The 23,321-nt window shown below is 44.9% G+C and overlaps 1 pseudogene; it reads left to right on the top strand.

Moving 5' to 3' along the window:
• The first annotated feature begins 316 nt into the window (after window positions 1-316).
• The window catches only part of LOC125537773, a 32,115-nt pseudogene continuing 9,110 nt past the window's right edge, over window positions 317-23,321 (top strand).

Raw genomic sequence — 23,321 nt, 5'->3', positions numbered from 1 at the left:
GAAGCAAATCACCTCCAACGCCAGTCCCGCAGCTCTGGCCCCACTTCCTTTTAATCGGCGCAAGCGAAGCACCGTCCGATGTCAATCGTGTGGTTTCTATGGACATGTGGCGCGACAATGTTTCGAGCGAAAGAAAGCGCAAAATTGGAAATGGATTCCTAAATCCACTCAACCTACCGATTCTGCCCCTCACGCTCCACCTTCCACCTCGATTGCCCAAACGTCTCGTCCCAGTCTGCAGAGCACCTCCCCTGCCACCTATGCCATCACTCTGCCTCACTCGCCATTGACGCCTCCACCCACATCGCCCTCCGCCATGGCAAAATACCCGCTCAACCCCGTCCCCTTCCTGCCTCCTGTGTTTGCGGTGGAGCCTGGACCTGCGGACCGTCTGGTCAGGTCAGGGATGGTGGTCGGGCCGATTGCGCCACTCAACCATGACTACTTGGCGATTGCGGAAGCAAGTGCGTATGTTCCTCTGCATCGCCGGGCTGCCGTTCGAACTGCGATTGAAGGTTTGCTGCATGAAGCACATCTTTTTACCACTGAAACTAGTGATCATCCTCTGGGTGTTGGGATCTTTGGTTTTGCAAACTCATTCTTGAGGGATACGGCTGTCAACACCCTGTTAGAGCTAGAGGAGGAGGATTTTCTTATCACTTTTGTGCCTCATAATGAAGCACTCAACAGACGCACCACCTCATTTGGTTCGAAGATTTGGTTGATGTTTTTTGGTTTTCCCTATGATTACCAAACAGATTACTACATCACTAAGGCTTTAGGGGGTTATGGTTCTCTAGTGCACTGGTACAATCCACGCCAAGATAGGAGATATATGCTCATCAAGGCTCGTGTGATCCACCTAAATCTTATGCCCAAGAGCTTTGTTGTCTGGCAGCTTGGAGGTGTGAGAGACTGCTGGACGGTCTAGGTTAGAATCTTAAGAAGCAATGACTGGAATGGGCTGTTACCTGAAGTGCTGCCTCCTAATGAAGAACCTCCTCCTGCGGATGGCAATCCACACCCGCAGTTCGGGCCTGAACTCACTGCTGAACAGCTTTATCAGTAGCAAGTTCACAATTGGTTGGTACAGAATGCTGCCCCCAATCACCTTGTTCATCACAACAATGCAGAAGCTCCCAATAGAGGGTGGGCTCCTTGGCCTCAACCTCCAGATCCTCCTATGCCACCTCATCTAATGAACTATTAGGCTTGGCTGGCTTCTCAGGGTTTAACTGTTATGCATGGAGTGGTTCCTGACAACAATATTACTGACGATCCTATGCAAGCTTGGCATGAGGCTGTTACTGCCTCTTCTGAATATACTTCCTCTGAAGACTCTGTTGCCACTGAATCAGATTTGATTGTTCTGCCAATGACCCCTCCAGGATCTAATGGTGCTGCTCTGGTGACCCCAACTGCTGTTGCTGACGTGGTTACCATCTCTGTAGACATCCATGACCAAGGTATGCGTTTTGGTTTATCCACTCAAGGTGATTCCCTCTTAGAAATCCTTCTGTCCAATCCTATACCCCGACAGCAACTCAACACTGCACTTTTCAATGCTATTCGTCCTCTGCTTGCTACAAGGGGTCCATGGGCTGCTCGTTTTTGGTTCAGACACGATGTTATGCACTTTGAAGTTCAGGTGGCTGCTGGCCCTACAGGCCTCCAATTCACACAGCATAACCTACTTGCTCCGGTCACTCCTTCAGCTGTGATCATTGAGGAAATTTCTGACAGCCAGCCATCACTTGTTGGACAGTCCAGGCAGGAGACTCAGGGCCCCATTGAAGTTTCTGATGCGCTCTCTGATGCAGCTGAGGGATCTGCTAATGTTGTAGTTGAATCCCTTCATTTGAGGTCTGATACGGATGCTGATCCACATCTCACGGACCTGGCTGCATATCACTCTGAAACTCAGTCCGGTCTGCTTTAGATTGCGACAGGTGCCATCTCTGAACCTGCAATCAGTGCAGTTGGTTCCTCAGCTCGTAAATGCAAAGGAAAAGTGCTAGCTCCCATTGACACTTCCACTCTCCATTGCAGCAACCGTACTAACAAATATGATGGATTTCGCACCACCTCTCTGTCTGAAGCCAAGGCCTCCAAATCCAAGGTGAAACCGCGCACTGTTCCTTCAGCCGCCTCCATTGGCTCCGCAGCTGCTGCTTCAACTCAGTGCTCACTGAAGAAATCCCTCCTCCAACCGACATTGCCGAAATGCAAGCCATTGGCACAAATTTATGTGCCATCCCAGAGGAGGAGCTCACGATTGTTGCTTTCACTGAAGACCCGGCGGGGACTTCTTCATCAACCTAAACTTGATTCCTCGCTTTACTTCTTCGTTTAATGGTTCTTTTGCAGCCGTGGAACGTCCTATGTTGGAATATTCGTGGTCTTAATGCGGACAACAAACGCTTAGCTCTCTCTAATGTGATCCAGTCTAGTGAATGTGCAATTATCTGTCTTCAAGAAACTAAAATGCAGACGTTTGATGCTACCACTCTCAAGTTGCTCTACCCCTAAATGCTTTGATAGATTTGCGTATATCCCGTCCGTTGGAGCGTCGGGGGGAATTGTTACGATCTGGAATAGCGCTCTTTTCACTGGTACGGTAACTTTTGAGGAACAATTTGCGTTAGGCATCAACTTCACTTCCACCCAAAATGTGCATAATTGGACGTTGGTTAACATCTATGGCCCGTGTCAAGGGGAGCAGCACAATACATACACTAAATGGCTGTTTGACCTTTCAATCCCACCGTCTAAAGATTGGCTTCTGCTTAGGGACTTCAACTTCATTTGATCACGTGAAAATCATAATCTGCCAGGAGGAAACACTCAGGATATGTTTACTTTCAACGACTTCATCCGTGAGCAAGATTTAACTAAACTTCCCATTAAAGGTCATGCTTACACTTGGTCTAATATGCAGCTCAACCCTCTGCTTGAACAACTCGACTGGTTTTTCACCTCGCTCAATTGGACGACATCTTTTCCTAATACCCTGGTAAACCCTTTGGGCCGCCCAGTCTCTGACCATATACCCTGCTCCGTGGTCATTCAATCCAAAATCCCCAAGAGCAAGATCTTCAGGTTTGAAACCTACTGGATTGCGCACCCAGGCTTCATGCAGGTTGTTGAGGAAGCTTGGAATAAGCCCCTAAAATTAGGCAAAGACAAAAATGCCCCTTCCATTCTCTGTCAAAAGCTGAAAGCTGTCCGCTATGCCCTATCCCACTGGAGCAAAAAGATCTCTCGCCTAAAAATTGCCATTGAAAATTCAAATAAAACCCTTCTTGAGCTTGATGGCATTGAAGAGCGACGTGCACTTTCGATCCCTGAACGTAACTTCAGAAACATTCTCAAAAAGCACCTCCTAAGACTTCTTAGCTACCAAAAGGAGTACTGGAAGAAAAGATGCACAATCCGTTGGATCAAGTTTGGCGATGAAAACTCAAAAAAATTTCAAGCTGTTGCTACGGAAAGTTTCAGAAGAAACTGCATTGCTACCCTAAAAACTAAAAATGGGTATGTCGTGGAGGATCATGCAGGCAAAGAAGCTATTTTGTTCCAAGCCTTCAAACAAAGGTTGGGTTCATGCTCGAAACCAAACATGAAGTTTAACCTCTCGTCTTTGCTCCGACAACAAGTTGATTTCGATAGCCTCACTACCCCGTTCACACAGGATGAAATTGATGCTGTGGTTAAGGAGATGCCCCCGGACAAAGCACCGGGCCCGGATGGTTTTAATGGAGCCTTTCTAAAAGCATGTTGGCCTATCATCAAAAATGACTTCTACAATTTGTGCAATGAATTTCATAGAGGAGATTTGAATCTTGAATGCTTAAACTATGGATATATCACCTTGATCCCAAAGAACTCCTCACAAGAGACGGTCAATGACTTCCGCCCGATCACTTTGTTAAATTGTTGTCTTAAATTGATCACAAAATTGCTGGCCAATCGTCTTCAAAAAATCATCTTGCAGATCGTCCACCGTAATCAGTACGAGTTCTTACATGGTCGATCCATACATGACTGTTTGGCGTGGGCTTTCGAATACATACACCAGTGTCAAGCCTCGCAAAATGAGATTATCCTGCTGAAGTTAGATTTCACCAAAGCCTTTGACACTATCCAACACTCTTCTATGCTCCACATTATGAAAAAGGTGGCTTTCAATGACAAATGGCTCCAATGGATACAAAGTCTCTTCACTTCTGGCAAATCTTCAGTCCTACTCATTGGTACTCCGGGAAAATCTTTCCAATGCAAATGTGGTGTATGACAAGGTGACCCCCTCTCGCCTCTGATTTTTGTTATAGCTGCGGACCTCCTCTAGTCTGCAATTAACGAGGCACTTAGAAATAATCTCCTGGACTTACCTATCCGACGCAACACTAACGGGGACTACCCCGTTATCCAATACGCGGATGACACGCTCATCATCCTGCCAGCCTGCACCCGCCAACTTACCAAGGTTAAGGAAATTCTGGAGGATTATGCCACGTTAGTAGGGCTCAAGATGAACTTCCATAAGTCCACACTAGTGCCAATTAACATGCCTCCTGACAAATGCAAAGAGCTGGCTGATCTGTTAGTATGCACTGTGGGGTCCATGCCGTTCACGTACCTTGGCCTGCCCCTAGGCACCACTCGTCCGACCGTATAAGATCTGGCTCCTCTTGTTTGCAAAGCGGAAAGAAACATTACGGCTGCTATGTCTCTAATGTCGTACGCGGGGAAACTTGCTCTAATGAATTCGATGATAACCTCCCTTATCATGTTCACAATGGGCACCATTCGTCTCCCAGCAAAAATTGTTGCTCAACTTGACAAGATCAGAATACATTGCCTATGGCAAAAACGGACCGATGATGGAGTTAAGAGCAACTCTCTTGCTTCTTGGAACATGGTCTGCATGCCCAAGAAAAATGGTGGACTGGGTGTTGTTAACCTCAGAATACAGAATGATGCCTTGCTGCTTAAATTTCTCCACAAGTTTTATAACAGGCATGATATCCCTTGGGTCCATCTAATCTGGGAATCTTACTATGGCGACACCATTCCACATACTCATGACTCATGTGGCTCCTTCTGGTGGAAGGACTTAACCCATCTAATGCCCACATATCGCGGTGTGACACGTATAAAAATTGGGAATGGATCTTCTGCACTGTTCTGGAAAGATAATTGGAGCCAGTCCATATATGCTGATAGTTGCCCCAGGGCTTATTCATATACTATTTTGGAAGACATCTCGGTCAAAAAACTCCTGACGTCCACCAATCTGCATGAAACCTTTCAACTCCCACTCTCTACTCAAGCCCGTGATGAGCTGCGATCCATCCAAACTGAAGTAGCCGAAACCACTCTTACGGAAGACCATGACACCTGGCAATGCATATGGGGCGACCAAACTTTCAAAACATCCTCATATTACAAATTCTACTTCAGAGATGTAACTTCTCATGAAGCCTTCGGCTGGTTGTGGAAAGCAAAATGTACTCCCAAGCTTAATACATTCGGGTGGCTTCTACTTGTTGATCATCTCAACACCAGAAACATGCTCAAGAGGAGACACTACAACATTGGGACAAACACTGACTGCCTCTTATGTGGCCAACACGTCGAAGAAATGGTGGAACATCTATTCTTTCATTGCACATTCAATCAGGAATGCTGGCAATATTTTGGTTTCACCTGGACAACGCAGCATGACAGACTTGATATGATTACATCAAAAAACCATGCAGCCTAGAAAGATGTGGATGGATATATTTTTGACGTCGGCCTGGAGTCTCTGGAAGGAGCGAAACAACCACCACTTCAGGAAAATCAAGCCTTCGGTCACAACCTGGAAACAGAGGTTTAAGTTGGACTTCTCCAATCTTATATATAGAGTGAAACCCTCCAAAGAGCATATTGTTACTGCCATACTTGAATCCATACAATAGGTGCTTTGTAAACTAGGGTGTTTTTAGTGGTGCCATCACCACCCATGTATGTAACATACACATGTAATTATACCCCCTGAGGTTTGGTAATATATATGCAGTAGGAACCTTTCCTACCGTCTTCACAGTCAAAAAAAATGGGGATAGACCTGACACAAATAAGCCACAGTAATACTACCTTCAAGGGAGTAATACCAGGCCAAGAGGCCCGCTGTACGGGCTCTCTACTACTAGAGGTGGTATTCGGTTCTCCCGATAACTTCCGAAGTGAAAGGTTAACTTTTCACATTGCCCCATTCCGAAGTGGCTATCAAGCACTACTCGGAAGAACGTCTTTCGCTCGTTTTAACGCAATACCGCATTATGCTTTTCTCAAGCTTAAGATGCCCTGTCCACGTGGAATCATCTCGGTTAGCGGAAATACCGAACGCTTCCCGCGTATGGAAGAGGATGCAGCGGCTTTAGAAGCCACAAACTAGACGACCTCACCAACCAGAAAAATGGCAGGTCGTCAAGACCACGGACACGGTTAGACGAGTCTGGCGTTCCATCACATGTACATGAGACGGGTTTGATGATCAAACCCTCATACACGATACCAGGGGCTTCCCGCGTGTAACCAGGGCCAGCCCAGTTCAATTTGGCTTCTCTTGTATTTTGATAGTTCATTGACAATAACCAATTCTTCTTTTTGGCACGACAACTTTCACCTAAGTTCTTTCCTTTTGCAGATGACAAACGTGCTATAGCAAATGGGATATAAGTTTCTTTTTTTGTTTTTGTTCTTCACTGATATCTTATACGTATTTCATTGGATTTAACATGACATAGTACTAATTTATTTTTAAATTTGTTTTAGTATGGCTATTCATTTTTGGATTAAGAATATTTCATTCCCCGGCAAAAATTTGCGATTTTTTTCAAAATTTCCCACATATGTAGTTAATTTTTTGACCCTGGTACTGACCAGAATATGGCCAACAATTCTAAAAATGGAAAACGGGCAGCAATAAATTCCATATGAATTAGAAAATGAGTAAAAATTATAAAAACAATAGCAAATGGGCTGTACACGCCACAGATTTCGAGGCTGACTTGTTTACGCAAGGCTTTGTCAGTGAACACACGATTCTAGTAGCAATGACTGTTGGATGTCCATCCAACGGCCGATGTGCTTCTTCAATCTCTGATCTTCCTGCTCCAGCCGCCTAAACTAGCGTCAGCGGGACTGCCTGCTCCCTCCTCTTGTGGCCCGCTATGATGCCACGCAGGCTTCCCTGACCCACCCTACTCCCTCCGCTGGCCTGGCCGCACGCAATCAACTGCCTCCTTATTACGCGAAAAAAATGATTCCTCCCACTGACATCTAGAGCGCACCAGTTGGGAGCCTGACCTGTGGGCCTACTAAGTTGACGCGTACGCAGGGCTTGTCAACTTAGTCAACAAACGATTCTAGCAGCAGTAACCCTTGGATTTGAATCGAACGGTCCTGCTGCTTCTTCAATCACTACTCTTCTTGCACCAGCCGCCCAAACCACCGCCGGGGAGACCGCCTGCTCCTGCCTCCAGTGGCCGGCTGTGCTGCCGTTGAGGCCTCATTGCCCCTACTACTCCCATCGCTAGCCAGGCCCTGCGGCGACGGCAGCCTCATAGCGCAGCCGAACCAGTGAACCCTCGTACTCCTCTCCGCGTGGGCATCCACTGCCGCGTCTTCCCCGGCTCCGCGTCGTCCCCTTCCCAGGCCTCGCCGTCGTCCACCGCCTTGGTGCTCTCGGCGCGGCGTGGTCAATGTGGTCAACGACATTCCATCGGAAGAGTAATGTACGTGGAGAGGCTGACAGCTGGGTCCACGGCCACATCCCAGTTTTTTTGTGATTTGCCAAGTAAGTCGCTTTGTCAGGCCTGTTGGGCTGCAAATCTTTCAAGACAAGGAGAGCTTTCATTCGGCAGGCCGAGAAAATGGCCCATCAGTAATGAGAAATGGGCTATACATTTTTAAAACACATCAAACTGGCAATTAGTTTCAAATATCATTTTTTTCATTTCGAGATTTTAAATTACATTAATTTTTATGTGTGGAGAATTTGTTGGATTTTATATTGATATACAGTTATTTTTAAAATCAGTTTGAATGAAAGTCAAAATTTCGGGATTAAAAACAGTTCGGACCGCACCGAAATATGCAAAATTTCGTATATTTTTATAACTGTGGCCACAATATGGGCTGTAATGCTAACAAAAAGAATACCGGCTCCAAAAAAACCTTAATAATTAGCAAATGGGCTGTAAATTATTAGAAATAATGGTAGATGGGTTGTATGGTGTTTTCCATAGATTTGAGGCTTTCCTAAAGAAAGGTTGATGCACAAGTAGTGATTGTTGGATGGCCATCCAACGACCGTCGTGCTTCTTCAATCTCTGCTCTTCCTGCTCCAGCCGCTCAAACAAGCGCCGGTGGGACTGCCTGCTCCCTCCTCCCCGCGGCCGGCTCTGCTGCCGCGCAGGCCTCACCGCCCCACCGTACTCCCGTCGCTGGCCTAGCCATCCCTCTACTCACCCACACCTGCTGTTATTCTCCGGCGATGGCAGACGAACCAGTAAACCCTCGTACAGTCGTACTCCCCTCCGCGTGGGAAACAACTTCCGAGTCTTCCCTGCCTCCGTGTCATTCCCTTCCTAGGCCTCGCCGTCGTCCACCGCCCTGGTGCTCTCGGCGCGGCCTGGTTAACGTGCTCACCGATCGACATGCATCTGAAGGGGACTGCACGTGGAGAGGCCAACAGCTGGGTCCACGGCCGCATGCAAGGAAATGCCTCCTTATTACGCGCAAAATAATGATTCCTCCACCTGACATCAGGGACCCACCGAAAGGGCCTCTATATTTCGCGAAAAAAACGTTATCGCCGCTGATAGCTCGGACCCACCAGCTATATCTTCGCACGCAAGGAAGTGCCTCCTTATTACGCACAAAAAAATGAATACTCCCCCTGTTAGCTGGGACCCAGTACAGTGGCAGGCTGACTTGTGGGCCTACTAAGTTGACAGGGACGGAGGGCTTTGTCAACTTAGTCAATATGCACGATTCTAGCTCCAGTGACCGTACGATGTCCATCCAACGGCCGTAGTGCTTCTTCAACCTCTGGTATTCTTGCTCCAACCGCCCAAACCAGCGACGGTCGTGCCTCGTGCTCCTGCCTCCCGTGGCCGGCTGCGATGCGGCGAAGGCCTCACCGCCCCCTCCTACTCCCACCGCTGGCCAGGCCATCCCTCTACTCACCCACACCCACTGTTATTCTGCGGCCACAGCAGCCTCACGATGCAGCGAACCAGTGAACCCTCGTACTCCTCTATGCGTGGGCATCCACTGCCGCATCTTCCCCGGCTCCACGTCGTCCCCTTCCTAGGCCTTGCCGTCGTCCACCGCCCTGGTGCTCTCGGCGTAGCGTGGTCAACGTGGTCAAGGAATGGCTTCCATCAGACGTGGACTGTACGTGGAGAGGCTGACAGCTGGGTCGACGGCCGCAACAAGGAAGTGCCTCCTTATTACATGCAAAATAATTATTCCTCCACCCGACAGCGGGGACCCAACGGACGGGCCATCATATTTCGCGAAAAAACGTTTCCCCCTTGACTGCTGGGACCCACCAGCTACATCTTCGCACGCAAGGAAGTGCCTGACAGTCGGGACCCACCTGGTCGAAGCGTACGTAGCGTTGTCATTCTGGTCGCAAACGTGTACGTACATATATACTGGTGGATGTAGAGGCGCGCACGTGTCGTAGTAGAGGCACGCACGTAGCTTGTACACGTACATATAACGGCCAGGGTGCAAGAAAGAAAATATGGCCACGTATGTGTACATACGGGCGGGGTCTCAAACGCCTACTCACGCATACGTACGGCCAGGGCTCGTGTACATGGCTGGGTCAGAACGGAGAAACATCGTCGTCGTCGTGTTCATGGGGAGGCAACGGAATGCGTCGTGTTCATGGGGAGGCAATGGAATGCGTCGTGTTCATGGGGAGGCAACGGAATGCGTCGGTTCATCGGGAGGCAACAGAACGCGTGGGAGCCAACCGGCTGGGTCCGAACGGAATGCGTGGTCATGTTCATCGGGAGGGCTTGGACGGAACAGGCAATGGAAACGAGGCCTGGCGTACCGCAGAACAGAGGAAACGGCCTCGTGTTCGACCGGCCACATTCGAAACGGGATCCTGTTCATCGAGAGGGGTCTGGCATACCGAAAAACGGAGGAAACGGACCTCCTACGGTCGAAACGGGGGTCCTGTTGATCGGGAGGGGTGTGGCACACCGCAAAACGGATGAAACGAACGGGTCCTGTTGATCGGGAGGGGTGTGGTGTACCGCAAAACGGATGAAACGGACCTCCTACGGTCGAAACGGGGGCCCTGTTCATCGGGAGGGGTGTGGCGTACCGCAAAACAGGACTCCATGGGATACTGTTCATCTCCACCGTCGACCTCCTCCAGCCTCCACGGGCTCCTGTTCATCCAGCCTCCACCGCTCGCTACTCCACCGGCTACTGTTCAACCACCCCTCCACGGCCACCCCTCCATCGTCTACTGTTCATCCAGCCCTCCACACCACGGGGTCCTGTTCAACCACCCCCCACAGGCAACCCTCCATCGTCTGCTGTTCATCCAGCCCTCCACCACACCACGGGGTCCTGTTCATCCAGAGGCAATGCCACCGCTCACTGTTCATCCAACCCCCCCCCCCCACAATGCTCACTGTTCATCCAATCGATCGGCTTCAGTTAGCAGCAGTAGCGAAGGAATCTCTCGATCGGGTTCTGTTAACAGCCATCGATCGATCGCTCGGGTTCAGTAACGCGTAGCCTGCAGTGCAATCGCTCGGGTTCAGTTAGAGCCGAACGCCCCGCTCGGGTTCAGTTAGAGCCAATGCCTCGCACACATGCGCGTACGTGTATGAGTGAAACGTGCATCGCTCGGCCCCTGACCTCCCACCGTAACCGGGAACTCCCCAAAATTTTCCTCCCCCTCGCTTCTACAACGGTTTTTTTCGTCGTGGACGCCCCAAAGAATGTCATGTAGCTGTGTCTCCGGCCCGCCCAGGACGAAAAGCCCATTTTCTATCATGATTTTTTGTCATAGAAGTAGGAGCCCACCACATCTATGATGATACCGGGTTTTGTCACAATTATCATCAAAAAAAATTCGTTCGGCCCAAAATGTCACGGATGTGTCTTTTTTTGTAGTGATAAAACCAAAACTATTCCTTTTGCTACCGTTACCGCTACTATCATACTACTTTGCTACTAAATACTTTGCTGCAGATATTAAGTTTCCAGGTGTGGTTGAATTGACAACTCAGCTGCTAATACTTGAGAATATTCTTTGGCTACCCTTGTGTCGAATCAATAAATTTGGGTTGATGTGATAGCCTGGTTTTTGCCCTCCTTTATTTGCCTGATTTTCCGTTGGATTGATTTTGAATTTGGAGTTTTTGAATCCTTTCATATGGACTTAAACACTTGGGTACCCCTTGGCTTTCACCCAAGTGTCCCATTTCCCTATCTAACCATCATTCCCTCTCTGGTTCATCTCAAAATAATATTTGGAATATTTTTCCTTAATGAAAAATATTCATTTCCCTCTCTTAAACCCTAGCTAGATCAATGTGCTCCAAAGCAACCCCAATTTTTTTTGCCCACAAAAATCTGAGAAAAGTCACAAATATTCTTGGAACCCTAGGGCACCTTCCCGAGCAAAAATATTGCATGACTTTTTGGAATATTTTTGCTACAGAAAATGTTTTCTGTTCTGGATAGAAATGGTAGTTTCTAGAGCAACTACCATTTTACTTGCTCCTTTGGGGCTGTCTTTTCTTGTGCATCATCACCCTAGTAGATGATTGCTACCTTCCAAAACTCAGCTCCCAACTCCCAGCCGTTTGACCACAGTAAGCTCTCAAAGTTACTGATCAGAAACTTACTAGGCTTGTGAAATCTTTTCTACTATGTCTGGATCCAAACCAAAGTGTGCTAACGTTCAAAACTACAATGAACAACATGCCAGACATCAAGTTTGAGCTTAGGTCAGCCTGAGGTCATAGTTCACGCGGTGACCGCGTTCGTCCAGGCATGCTGGCATGCGGCGGATGCGCTCTGCGACGCGCCCGAGCCTCTGTATATCGTGTGCTTGCTGCCTCGCCTGCCTAGGTGTGCCAAACCTCGCCACCATCTTCATCTTAGCCCCATTAACTCTCCCCTGGCACTGGCCGATGCTGGAGCTCGCCGCAGCGAGCACAGGCACGGGCCGGCCAATGAAACAGTGCGGTGCGCACTGTGCACATCGTCAACGAAACACTTCCTTGCTTGCTGCCCCGCTCGCCCACAGTCCCCGCGTGAGCCCCGTCTCCTTCTCCCTCTCTCACTGACGCCGCTCGTCACCGGGCGCCGTGTCCAGGTGTCCACCGACGGAGCCCGAACCCCCGTCAATGCTTGGCTATAAATAGAGCCCTCCCCCATCCTCCTAGAGCATCATCCACCACTCTCACACACTCCACGACCTAGTAGAAGACCGTATCCCGGCCGGGCAGGCCGTGGGCCGCCATCCCCGAGCCCGAGCACGCCGGCAACACCCTCAGGTCGCTTTCGCAGCTCCAGTCCCTCCCAGGCCTGGGCAAACCTTCCAGGGCCTCCTCCACTCTGTGGTGGTGCCGTTCCGCCCGGTTGGAACCCCTGGAGTCGCCTCTGCTCGTCGTCGTCTTCGTCTCCAGCGAGCTCTACTTCCTGTCTCCACTAGAGAGGAAGATTCCGACACCGTCCGACCACCCCTAGCTACTCTACGGGTACGGGTAGGTGTGCCTTAGTCTCCTCTCTCGATCCATCCCTCTTGTTTTGGCCAAGGTGCCCTCGTCGGTGGCGTTTGCTCCGGCGAAGCCGCGCCGCCCCCTGTCTCATTTCCCCTCTCCCCCTCATCTGACTAGTAGGGCCTGCTAGTCAGCCACTCAGTACACGCGCGAAGCGGTACGAGTGGTGGCGCCCCGAGGTTCTACGACTTCGACGTCACCCCCCTCCAGTCTGTTTTATTTAAATTCAAATTTCATTTATATCCAGAGAGCTTCAAACAGCTTTAACTTTTCAACCATAAGTCCAAATGAATTTATTCTTTTTGCATTGTGTTCTTTGCAAAGAAATCTAGCAGCTCACCAAAAATGTGATTTTTCCCTGCTGCCTAGATTTTTTGGTGAATTTCAGAAGGGTTCTTGATGATTTCTTTTTGTGTTTGTAATTGTTTTCAGAGCAGTGAGGCTTGTCTTGAGGATCACCAGGAGGCTTGTGAAGCTCATCTGCACTAAGGCAAGCCAAAGAAACATTTTCATGGTGCCATTGCAATATTTGTGATTTTCCTACTTGAATGAATGATTTAATCCATGCATATAGATCATTATTGTGTTATTCATATTCTCTTAAGTGCTAGTCCAAGTTAATATGCTTGTGTTACAGAAAGTTTAGAGCCAACTAAGTTGATAAAGAGACTAGAATTTATTTTCGCTATGGTCGAAATAATATGGTTATGGATATAAGTAATTAATTGAAGTTATTTTCTTGCATGAGAATAATGATAAAACTTGTTAGAAAAGATTATGTTTAATGTGAGGTTTAATCTTTACCAGAGGAGTGTCAAGAGTTGTTGATGGTCATGATTAGTGTGGATATAGTTGACTCGGTCTTTTCCGGTATTATGTGATGCATAAGTTATTGTTGCACTTCATGGCATACTATGACACCGGGTATTTTCAATTTAAGTTGAACCTGATAATAATACAACTTGAATGTATCGTTGACCGGGTCATGGTGCCACTGAATCGAGTTTTTCCAAGTGCAACCACATTTGCCCGTATAGGAAGGCCTTTATTCGGTCTGTTGTCATGCCTCTGTTCGGTGCCTCCAACTAGGGAAGGTTATGGGCGTGCGGTACCCTGGCCCGGTAAGCATACATAACCTTGTGAGCCCATTGTTGAGATTTTTGGTACCGGTCCCCGTGTGGGACGTTTGGCCACGATGGTGGTCGTTGTGTCTTTTGTAGACACGGGGCCACCCAAGACTAGCCCAGTTGGGGAGTGGGTCGGAGTGGCCGAGAGAGTGTCATGGCAATGGAGGGGTTCCGTCGGAATGTCGTTGGTCCACCCGAATGGGAGTACGAGGCCATGGGTTCCGTGGTGTGGGTACAGTGTGCTACCTCTGCAGAGTGTATTAATCTATCGATAGCCGAGTCCACGGTTACGGACACGCTGGAAAGTAGGTGACAACATGGGTCAACATTTAATAAAATTTGCACACTAAGTTATGAATTCTGCACTGTTGATGATGGCCGGAAGGCCATTGGGTTGGATAGGACCAAGTGTTGGTCGTGGTTGTGATCGCTAGAAGGATCATTGTTTTAGGCCTAGTATGGGTCGTGGTTGTGATCGCCGGAAGGATCATTGTTTTAGGCCTAGTATGGGTCATGGTTGTGATCGCCAAAAGGATCACAAGATATTCCTGGTTAAGATGTTGAGGTTGGTACGGTGGTGATCCAAGAAGTGATCACCGTTGGTAAGAGGAATTTTTCCTCACAAGGATATGATCACAACATGTTGAATATATTGTTGCATTATTAATAATTGGTTAAATATCATGATATTATTTGTCATTATGTTTATGTCTATTGTGAGCTTGCAAGTACATTCAATGTACTGACCTGGCGTGTCATGCCAGATTTCAGGAAAAGCCTTGTTGCAGAGGAGTGCTGTCTGAGTCTAGATCTTGTCCACATCGGTGTCCCTATACTATGGAGCTTCCGCTACGACGTTGTTCCGCTGCCGCGTAGTTGTCATGATCGAGGCCTTTATGTTCACTAAATAATGTACATATTGTTCAGCCGCACCATGCGTGCCGCTTGGCCTCGCTACCTTTTGTAATGTAAACTTTGACCCGCTAGCATCAATAAAGCGGTTGTTTTCCTGTACCAAGATGTTGTGTGTTGCCAGAAGACATGGTATGTGGGCTGGCAATGCATGGTAAACCGGTTGCTCTGAGCCGGGGTGCCACAGTTGAATACTCTACCCTCGAAAACTGTTGCGATCCCCTATACTTGTGGGTTATCAAGACTATTTTCTGGCGCCATTGCCGGGAAGCATAGCTCTATTCTTTGAGTCACTTGGGATTTATATCTGCTGATCACTATGGAGAACTTGAAAGATAAAAGAACCAAGATTTTTCCCTCAACTACTAGGGGAGGTAAGGAACTGCAATCTAGCACTGCACTTGATTCACCTTCTGTTTTGAGTAAACTTGCGACACCTACACTTGCTATTCATTCTGATATGTCGCATGTTATTGATGATGCCACTTCTGCTTTGCATGATACTTATGATGAAAGTACTTCTATGCTTGATAATACTGTGCCACTAGGTGAATTTCTGGATGAACAACTTTCTACGGTTAGAGAGAATGAAATTATTGAAACTGATAATATTGATGAAAGTGATGATGAAGATTCTCCCCCTAGATATGAATTGCCTGTTGTGCCTGTGGGTTATGTTATGGATGAAGAAACTGCTAGAGACTTTTTTGCTTGAAATGGTAGATATGATCTTAAGAAATTATTAGTTAAGCTTAAATAAAATTCTTTGAACCCTAGAATGAAATATGACCCTGCTTTTGCTACTTCACCTATCTTTATTTTCTAAGGATTATGATTTCTCTGTCGACCCTGAGTTAATTACTTTGGTTGAATCTGATCCTTTTTATGGCTATGAATCTGAAACTGTTGTGGCACATCTTACTAAATTAAATGATATAGCCACCCTGTTCACTAATGATGAGAAAACTCGCTATTACTTTATCCTTAAGTTGTTTCCGTTCTCATTAAAGGGTGATGCTAAAACATGGTTTAATTCTCTTGATCCTGGTTGTGTGCGTAGTCCCCAGGATATGATTTATTACTTCTCTGCTAAATATTTCCCCTCATAAGAAACAAGCTGCCTTAAGGGAAATATATAATTTTGTGCAAATTGAAGAAGAGAGTCTCCCACAAGCTTGGGGGAGGCTTCTCCAATTACTTAATGCTTTGCCTGATCATCCTCTCAAGAAAAATGAAATACTTGATATCTTTTATAATGGACTAACGATGCTTCCAGAGACCACCTGGATAGTTGTGTTGGTTGTGTTTTCAGGGAAAGAACTATTGATCAAGCTGAATTGCTATTGAATAATATGTTGAGTAATGAAAATGATTGGACACTTCCTGAACCAACTCCTAAGCCAACTCCGAAGAAAAGGGGTATTCTATTTCTCAGTCCTGAGATATGCGAGAGGCAAAGAAATCTATGAAAGAAAAAGGTATTAAAGCTGAAGATGTTAAGAATTTACCACCTATTGAAGAAATACATGGTCTTGATAACCCGACACAGGTAGTAAAGGTAAATTCTCTCTATAGATTTGATAAATGTGAAATCCCATCTACTAAGTTTGCTAGCCAATGCTTGGATGAGTTTGATAATTTTATGGTTAACAAGAAGACTTCATGCTTATATGATTGAACACTTGAGTGATTATATGTCTAGAGTTAAAGGTGAACTTAAACTTATTAGTAAACATGCTTCTATGGTTACCACTCAAGTAGAACAAGTACTTAAAGCTCAGAATGATTTGCTCAATGAATTAAATAATAAGAAAAATGATAATGTTGTTAGAGTTATGACTAGAGGGGGTAAAATGACTCAGGAACCTTTGTATCCTGAGGGCCACCCTAAGAGAATTGAGCAAGATTCTCAGAGAACTAATGTTGATGCACCTAGTTCTTCTAAGAAGAGAAAAAGAAAAATGATAGGACTTTGCATGCTTCTAGTGAACCTGTTGTTGACACACCTGAGAATCCCAATGATATTTCTATTTCTGATGCTGAAACACAATCTGGTAATGAACATGAACCTAGTGATAATGTTAATGATGATGTTCATGTTGATGCTCAACCTAGCAATGATAATGATGTAGAGATTGAACCTGTTGTTGATCTTGATAACCCACAATCAAAGAATCAATGTTATGATAAGAGAGACTTTGTTGCTAGGAAGCATGGTAAAGAAAGAGAACCATGGGTTCAGAAACCCATGCCTTTTCCTCCTAAACCATCCAAGAAAAAGGATGATGAGGATTTTGAGCGCTTTGCTGAAATGATTAGACCTATCTTTTTGCGTATGCGTTTGACTGATATGCTTAAAATGAATCCTTATGCTAAGTATATGAAAGATATTGTTACTAATAAAAGAAAGATACCGGAAGCTGAAATTTCCACCATGCTTGCTAATTATACACTTTTTAAGGGTGGAATACCAAAGAAACTTGGAGATCCAGGAGTACCAACTATACCATGCTCCATTAAAAGAAACTATGTTAAAATTGCTTTATGTGATCTTGGAGCCGGTGTTAGTGTTATGCCTCTCTCTTTATATCGTAGACTTGATTTGAATAAGTTGACACCTACTGAAATATCTTTGCAAATGGCTGATAAATCAACTGCTATACCTGTCGGTATTTGTGAGGATGTGCCTGTTGTGGTTGCAAACGTTACTATTTTAAGGACTTTGTTATTCTTGATATTCCCGAGGACGATAGTATGTCTATTATTCTTGGAAGACCCTTTTTGAATACTGCAGGGGCTGTTATTGATTGCAACAAAGGCAATGTCACTTTTCATGTTTAATGGTAATGAGCATACGGTACACTTTCCAATGAAACAACCTCAAGTCCACAGTATCAATTCTATTGGAAAATTTTCAACGATTACTATTAGAGGTTTTGAATTTCCTCTTCCTACTGTTAATAAGAAATATGATATTCTTATTGTTGGGGATGTGCATATCCCCATTGAGGTAACTTAGTGTTATTCGAAATTTTTCCGGTTTCATGTTATTTGAAATGAGTTTGTTAAAAAGACTTGATCAACCTTGTTAGTGGATTCCTCTTGATGAGCATGAGATGGATCAAGTTAGAGAGCACAACTCTCTGTACCCTCCTTTTACTTTCTGTTATTTAGATTAAATAAAGTAAAAATAGTATTTTCTGTGTGTTTTCTGAATTATCCTTGCAATAAAAAAATACCCCAAAATAAAAGTTCTCCAAATGCCCTGAAAATTTAATATGATTTTTTCTGAAATATTTAAGAATTATTGGCACTGAGAACACACCAGGGGGCCTCACCATGTGCCCACGAGGGTGGAGGGCGCGCCCCCTGCCTTGTGGACCCCACGTGGGCCCCTCCACTTATTCTTGCACCCACACACTTCATCTTCCTCCAGAAAAAATCATCCACCACCTCAAACCCGAGTTCTAGCTCATCTTGCTGCCATTTTTGATCTCCTTGCTCAAAGCTCAATTCACAAAACTGCTTTGGGGATTGTTCTTCGGTATGTGACTCCTCCAACGGTCCAATTTGTTTTTGTTCTATTGCTTTATTTATTGCAAAATTTTGCTGCTTAGGTGACCCTGTTCTTGAGCTTGCATGTCAAATTTATCTGGTCAAAAGTAGTTTTAATGCATGATATGGCCTCTAGGCACTTTTAGGAGTAGTTGCTATCAATCTTGTTGAGTTTGGTTCACTTTTGTTTTTGAGTTACTAAAAATTTCAGAAATTTTCAGAATAAGATGAAGAGATTTTTGAGGTGCTCTTCGAGCCGAAGCTCGAAGGATAAGCAAAGTGAAGAAAATAAGAAGCCCAAATATAATCTCCCTCGCACATCGGAGGTTCGGCCGTGTGAATGGCCCTGTGATGAGTTCTTGAGAGAAGCCGGGATTTATGAAGATTTTTATTATTTGGCTGAGAATGCAGGCCTCACCGACTTCCTCCACGACTAGTGTGAATAGTATCTCCTACTCACCAATATTTTTGTGCAAAATTTTCATTTCCATGCTAGGAGATCGCCACCTTCGGTGGAATTTTATTTATATGATGAGCATAAGGAGATGTCACTTTATGATTTTTGTCGGGTTTGTAGGATACCCTTTGAGGGAAGCATAGAGGAACCACATCGTAATGATGTGCAGGGATTTGTTGATATGATTGTTGTAGGGGAAACGAGGAAAGTTTCCAATGCAAGAATCAGTAGCATACATTGTTCTATTCTATGTTACTTCGCAATATTTGCTAGTAGATGCTTAATTGTCACGGGAACTGTGGAAATCTTAGTGCCCCTGGTATTGTTATTTTGCGTCGTGCTTTGTTTCGTGATACCACTTTTAGTATAGGCGCTATTGTTGCTAAACGGTTAAATCTGAACCGTACAAAGGGTCCCGTTTTAGGAGGCATCTTCGCCTTGCGCCTTGCTGCACACTTTAACGTACCTATTAGGCATTATGAGAAAGAGGAAAAGTTGTTGCCTCATATTTTTCTAGATTATAAGAGTATGGTAGCACATGATTTTATTGTTAATAATAAGAAGAAGCTGTTTAACTATAGACTAATATTTGATAAAGACTACTTTGAGACTATTACCTTGCCCGCTCCTTCTTTGTTCAACATATTTTCAGGCATGTACCTTGTTCTGCCGGAGGCCATTCATGCCTATCGGAGCCTGACATCAGCTGCAGAGCCTGAGCCAAAGCCACCACTTGATCCTTACTGTCAGTCTGTTTATCAGTGGGATCCGGAGGAGATCGCCAACCAGTGGCATCCTGAGGATCATCCTCAGGACACCGGAGAGGGAAGCTTCGATCCGTGGGCATAGACCAACTTAGGCCAAAAGCATAAGCTTGGGGGAGTGCGTATTTCTCACCGACATTACACTCATGTTGACACACCCTTTCTAGTTGTTGGTGCTCATACTTTTTCATTGCAATATCCATGCTAGTTTATTTTCTTTTTAAGCTTTCTTCTTGTGTGTTTGAAAAACCTTAAGAAAAACAAAAAAATTTAGTTGTAGCTTTTAGCTAGTTTACTTTCCATGCCTGTAGTAGTAGTAATTAAAAAGAAAACCCAAAAATATTTCTTGTTCTTCTTTTTCTGGTTGGGAGGTTTCCCGTGTAAATAGTTTTGTTTCTTTTCTTTGGGGGTTGAGAGAAGAAGACCATGATGAAAATGTTGAGTGGCTCTCATATGCATTATTGATTAATCTAACAAAGAGCCCATATTACCTTGTCTTCTCCCTTGTATTGAATGCTTGCAAATTTCAGCTTAGTCCAATGCACGTGCACTATTATTATTATCCACACTATTCGGTTGTGCAAGTGAAAGGCAATAATGACGATATATGATGGACTGATTCAGATGAGTGATAAGTCTCCAACATATCTATAATTTTTGATTGTTCCATGCTATTATATTATCTGTTTTGGATGTTAATGGCTTATTTACACACTTTTATATTATTTTTGGGACTAACCTACTAACCCAAGGCCCAGTGCAAATTGTTATTTTTTGCCTATTTCAGTGTTTCGCAGAAAAGGAATATCAAACGGAATCCAAACGGAATGAAACCTTCGGGAGAGTTATTTTTGGAACAAACATGATCCAGGGGACTTGGAGTAGACGTCCAGAAAGAAGCGTGGCGGCCACGAGGCAGGAGGCCGCGCCTGCCCCCTGGGCGCGCCCCCCACCCTCATGGGCCCCTCACAGCTCCACCGACCTACGTCTTCCTCCTATATATATATATATCCATATACCCCTAAAACATCCAGGAGCACCACGAAACCCTATTTCCACCGCCGCAACCTTCTGTACCCAAGAGATCCCATCTTGGGGCCTTTTCCGGAGCTCCGCCGGAGGGGGAACCGATCACGGAGGGCTTCTACATCAACACTATAGCCTCTCCGATGATGTGTGAGTAGTTTACCATAGACCTTCGGGTCCATAGTTATTAGCTAGATGGCTTCTTCTCTCTCTTTGGATCTCAATACAATGTTCTCCTCGAACTTCTTGGAGATCTATTTGATGTAACTCTTTTTGCGGTGTGTTTGTCGATATTCGATGAATTGTGGGTTTATGATCAAGTTTGTCTATGAACAATATTGGATTCTTCTCTGAAATCTTTTATGTATGATTGGTTATCTTTGCAAGTCTCTTCGAATTATCAGTTTGGTTTGGCCTACTAGATTGATCTTTCTTGCAATGGGAGAAGTGCTTAGCTTTGGGTTCAATCTTGCGGTGTCCTTTCCCAGTGACAGCAGGGGCAGCAAGGCACGTATTGTATTGTTGCCATCGAGGATAAAAAGATGGGGTTTATATCATATTGCTTGAGTTTATCCCTGTACATCATGTCATCTTGCCTAATGCATTACTCTGCTCTTATGAACTTAATACTCTAGATGCATGCTGGATAGCGGTCGATGTGTGGAGTAATAGTAGTAGATGCAGAATCGTTTCGGTCTACTTGTCACGGACGTGATGCCTATATACATGATCATGCCTAGATATTCTCATAATTATGCACTTTTCTATCAATTGCTCGACAGTAATTTGTTCACCCACCGTAATACTTATGCTATCTTGAGAGAAGCCACTAGTGAAACCTATGGCCCCCGGGTCAATCTTTTATCATATAAGTTTCCAATCTATTTTATTTTGCAATCTTTACTTTCAATCTATATCATAAAAATACCAAAAATATTTATCTTAATATTATTATCTCTATCAGATCTCACTCTCGTGAGTGACTGTGAATGGATTGACAACCCCTTTATCGCGTTGGTTGCGAGGTTCTTATTTGTTTGTGTAGGTATGAGGGACTTGCGTGTAGTCTCCTACTGGATTGATACCTTGGTTCTCAAAAACTAAGGAAAATACTTATGCTACTTTGCTGCATCACCCTTTCCTCTTCAAGGGAAAACCAACGTGGTGCTCAAGAGGTAGCAATGAGAGAAGCTGGTATGAACTTGACCTCTCTTGTTTTTGTAAATATGATTAGTTCATCGTTCCTGATTCAGCCTATCATGTATGAAACATGTTTGCAATGACAATTAGAGATTATAGTTTCTCATGCCATGCTTAATTTGATAGGAGTTTATAATGGTTTACCTTGTGTTCCAACATGCTATTAAAATGGTTGTGATGTGGTATGATAGGGTGGTATCCTCCTTTGAACGATTCGAGTGGATTGACTCGGCACATGTTCACGCATGTAGTTGAAACAAAATCAACATAGCCTCTACGATATTTATGTTCATGGTGAATTATATCCTACTCATGCTTAACATAAGTGTTGATTAATTTTAATGCATGTTCATGACCGTTGTCGCTCTCTAGCTGGTCGCTTCCCAGTTTCTTTCTAGCCTTCACTTGTACTAAGCGGGAATATTGCTTGTGTATCCAATTCCATAAACCCCAAAAGTTATTCCATATGAGTCCACCATACCTTCCTATATGTGGTATCTACCTGCCGTTCCAAGTAAATTTGTATGTGCCAAACTCTAAACCTTCAAATGAAATTCTGTTTTGTTTGCTCGAATAGCTCATGTATCAACTAGGGTTGTCTGTATCTTCCATGCTAGGAGGGTTATTGTCAAGAGGAGTGGACTCCACTCCTCACTCACGATAAAATGGCTGGTCACCGGGATGCTCAGTCCCATGCTCAAACCAAATCAAAATAATTGCAAACAAAACTCCCCCAGGATTGTTGTTAGTTGGAGGCACCCGTTGTTTCGGGCAATCCATGGATTGATGCTTGTTGGTGATGGGGGAGTATAAACTTTATCATTCTACTTGGGAACTGCCTATAATGTGTGTAGCATGGAAGATATCAAGATCTATGGGTTGTTATGTTGACAATGAAAGTATACCGCTCAAAATATTATTTATCTCTATTTCAAAATCGAGCTCTGGCACCTCTACAAATCCCTTCTTTCCTCAGAGAAGGGCCTATCTATTTACTTTTATGTTGAGTCATCATCCTCTTATTAAAAAGCACCAGTTGGAGAGCACCGCTGTCATTTGCATGTATTACTATTAGTTTACATTGAGTATGACTGGATCTCTTTTACCATGAACTACAATTTCTAGTCAGCCCTTGATCTTCAGGGGTGCTCTGCATTTATGTTTTGCGGTCTCAGAAAGGGCTACCGAGATACCATCTTGTTATATCATATTATGATTGTTTTGAGAAAGTGTTGTCATCCGGGATTTATTATTATTGCTCGTTAGTTGATTATACCATTGATATGAGTAAACATGAGACCTAAATGTTATTGTTAATATGGTTAGTTCATAATATTTGCTGAAAACTTGAATGCTGGCTTTACATATTTAAAACAACAAGAGCAAACAGAGTTTGTAAAAGTTTTTCTTTATCACTTTCAGTTTATCAACTGAATTGCTTGAGGAATAGCAAAGGTTTAAG

Source organism: Triticum urartu, chromosome 2 (assembly GCF_003073215.2).
Source record: "Triticum urartu cultivar G1812 chromosome 2, Tu2.1, whole genome shotgun sequence".
NCBI classification, from domain to species: Eukaryota; Viridiplantae; Streptophyta; class Magnoliopsida; order Poales; family Poaceae; genus Triticum; species Triticum urartu.
Note: the sequence above shows the minus strand (reverse complement) of the source record. Positions and strands in the feature narration are given on the sequence as shown.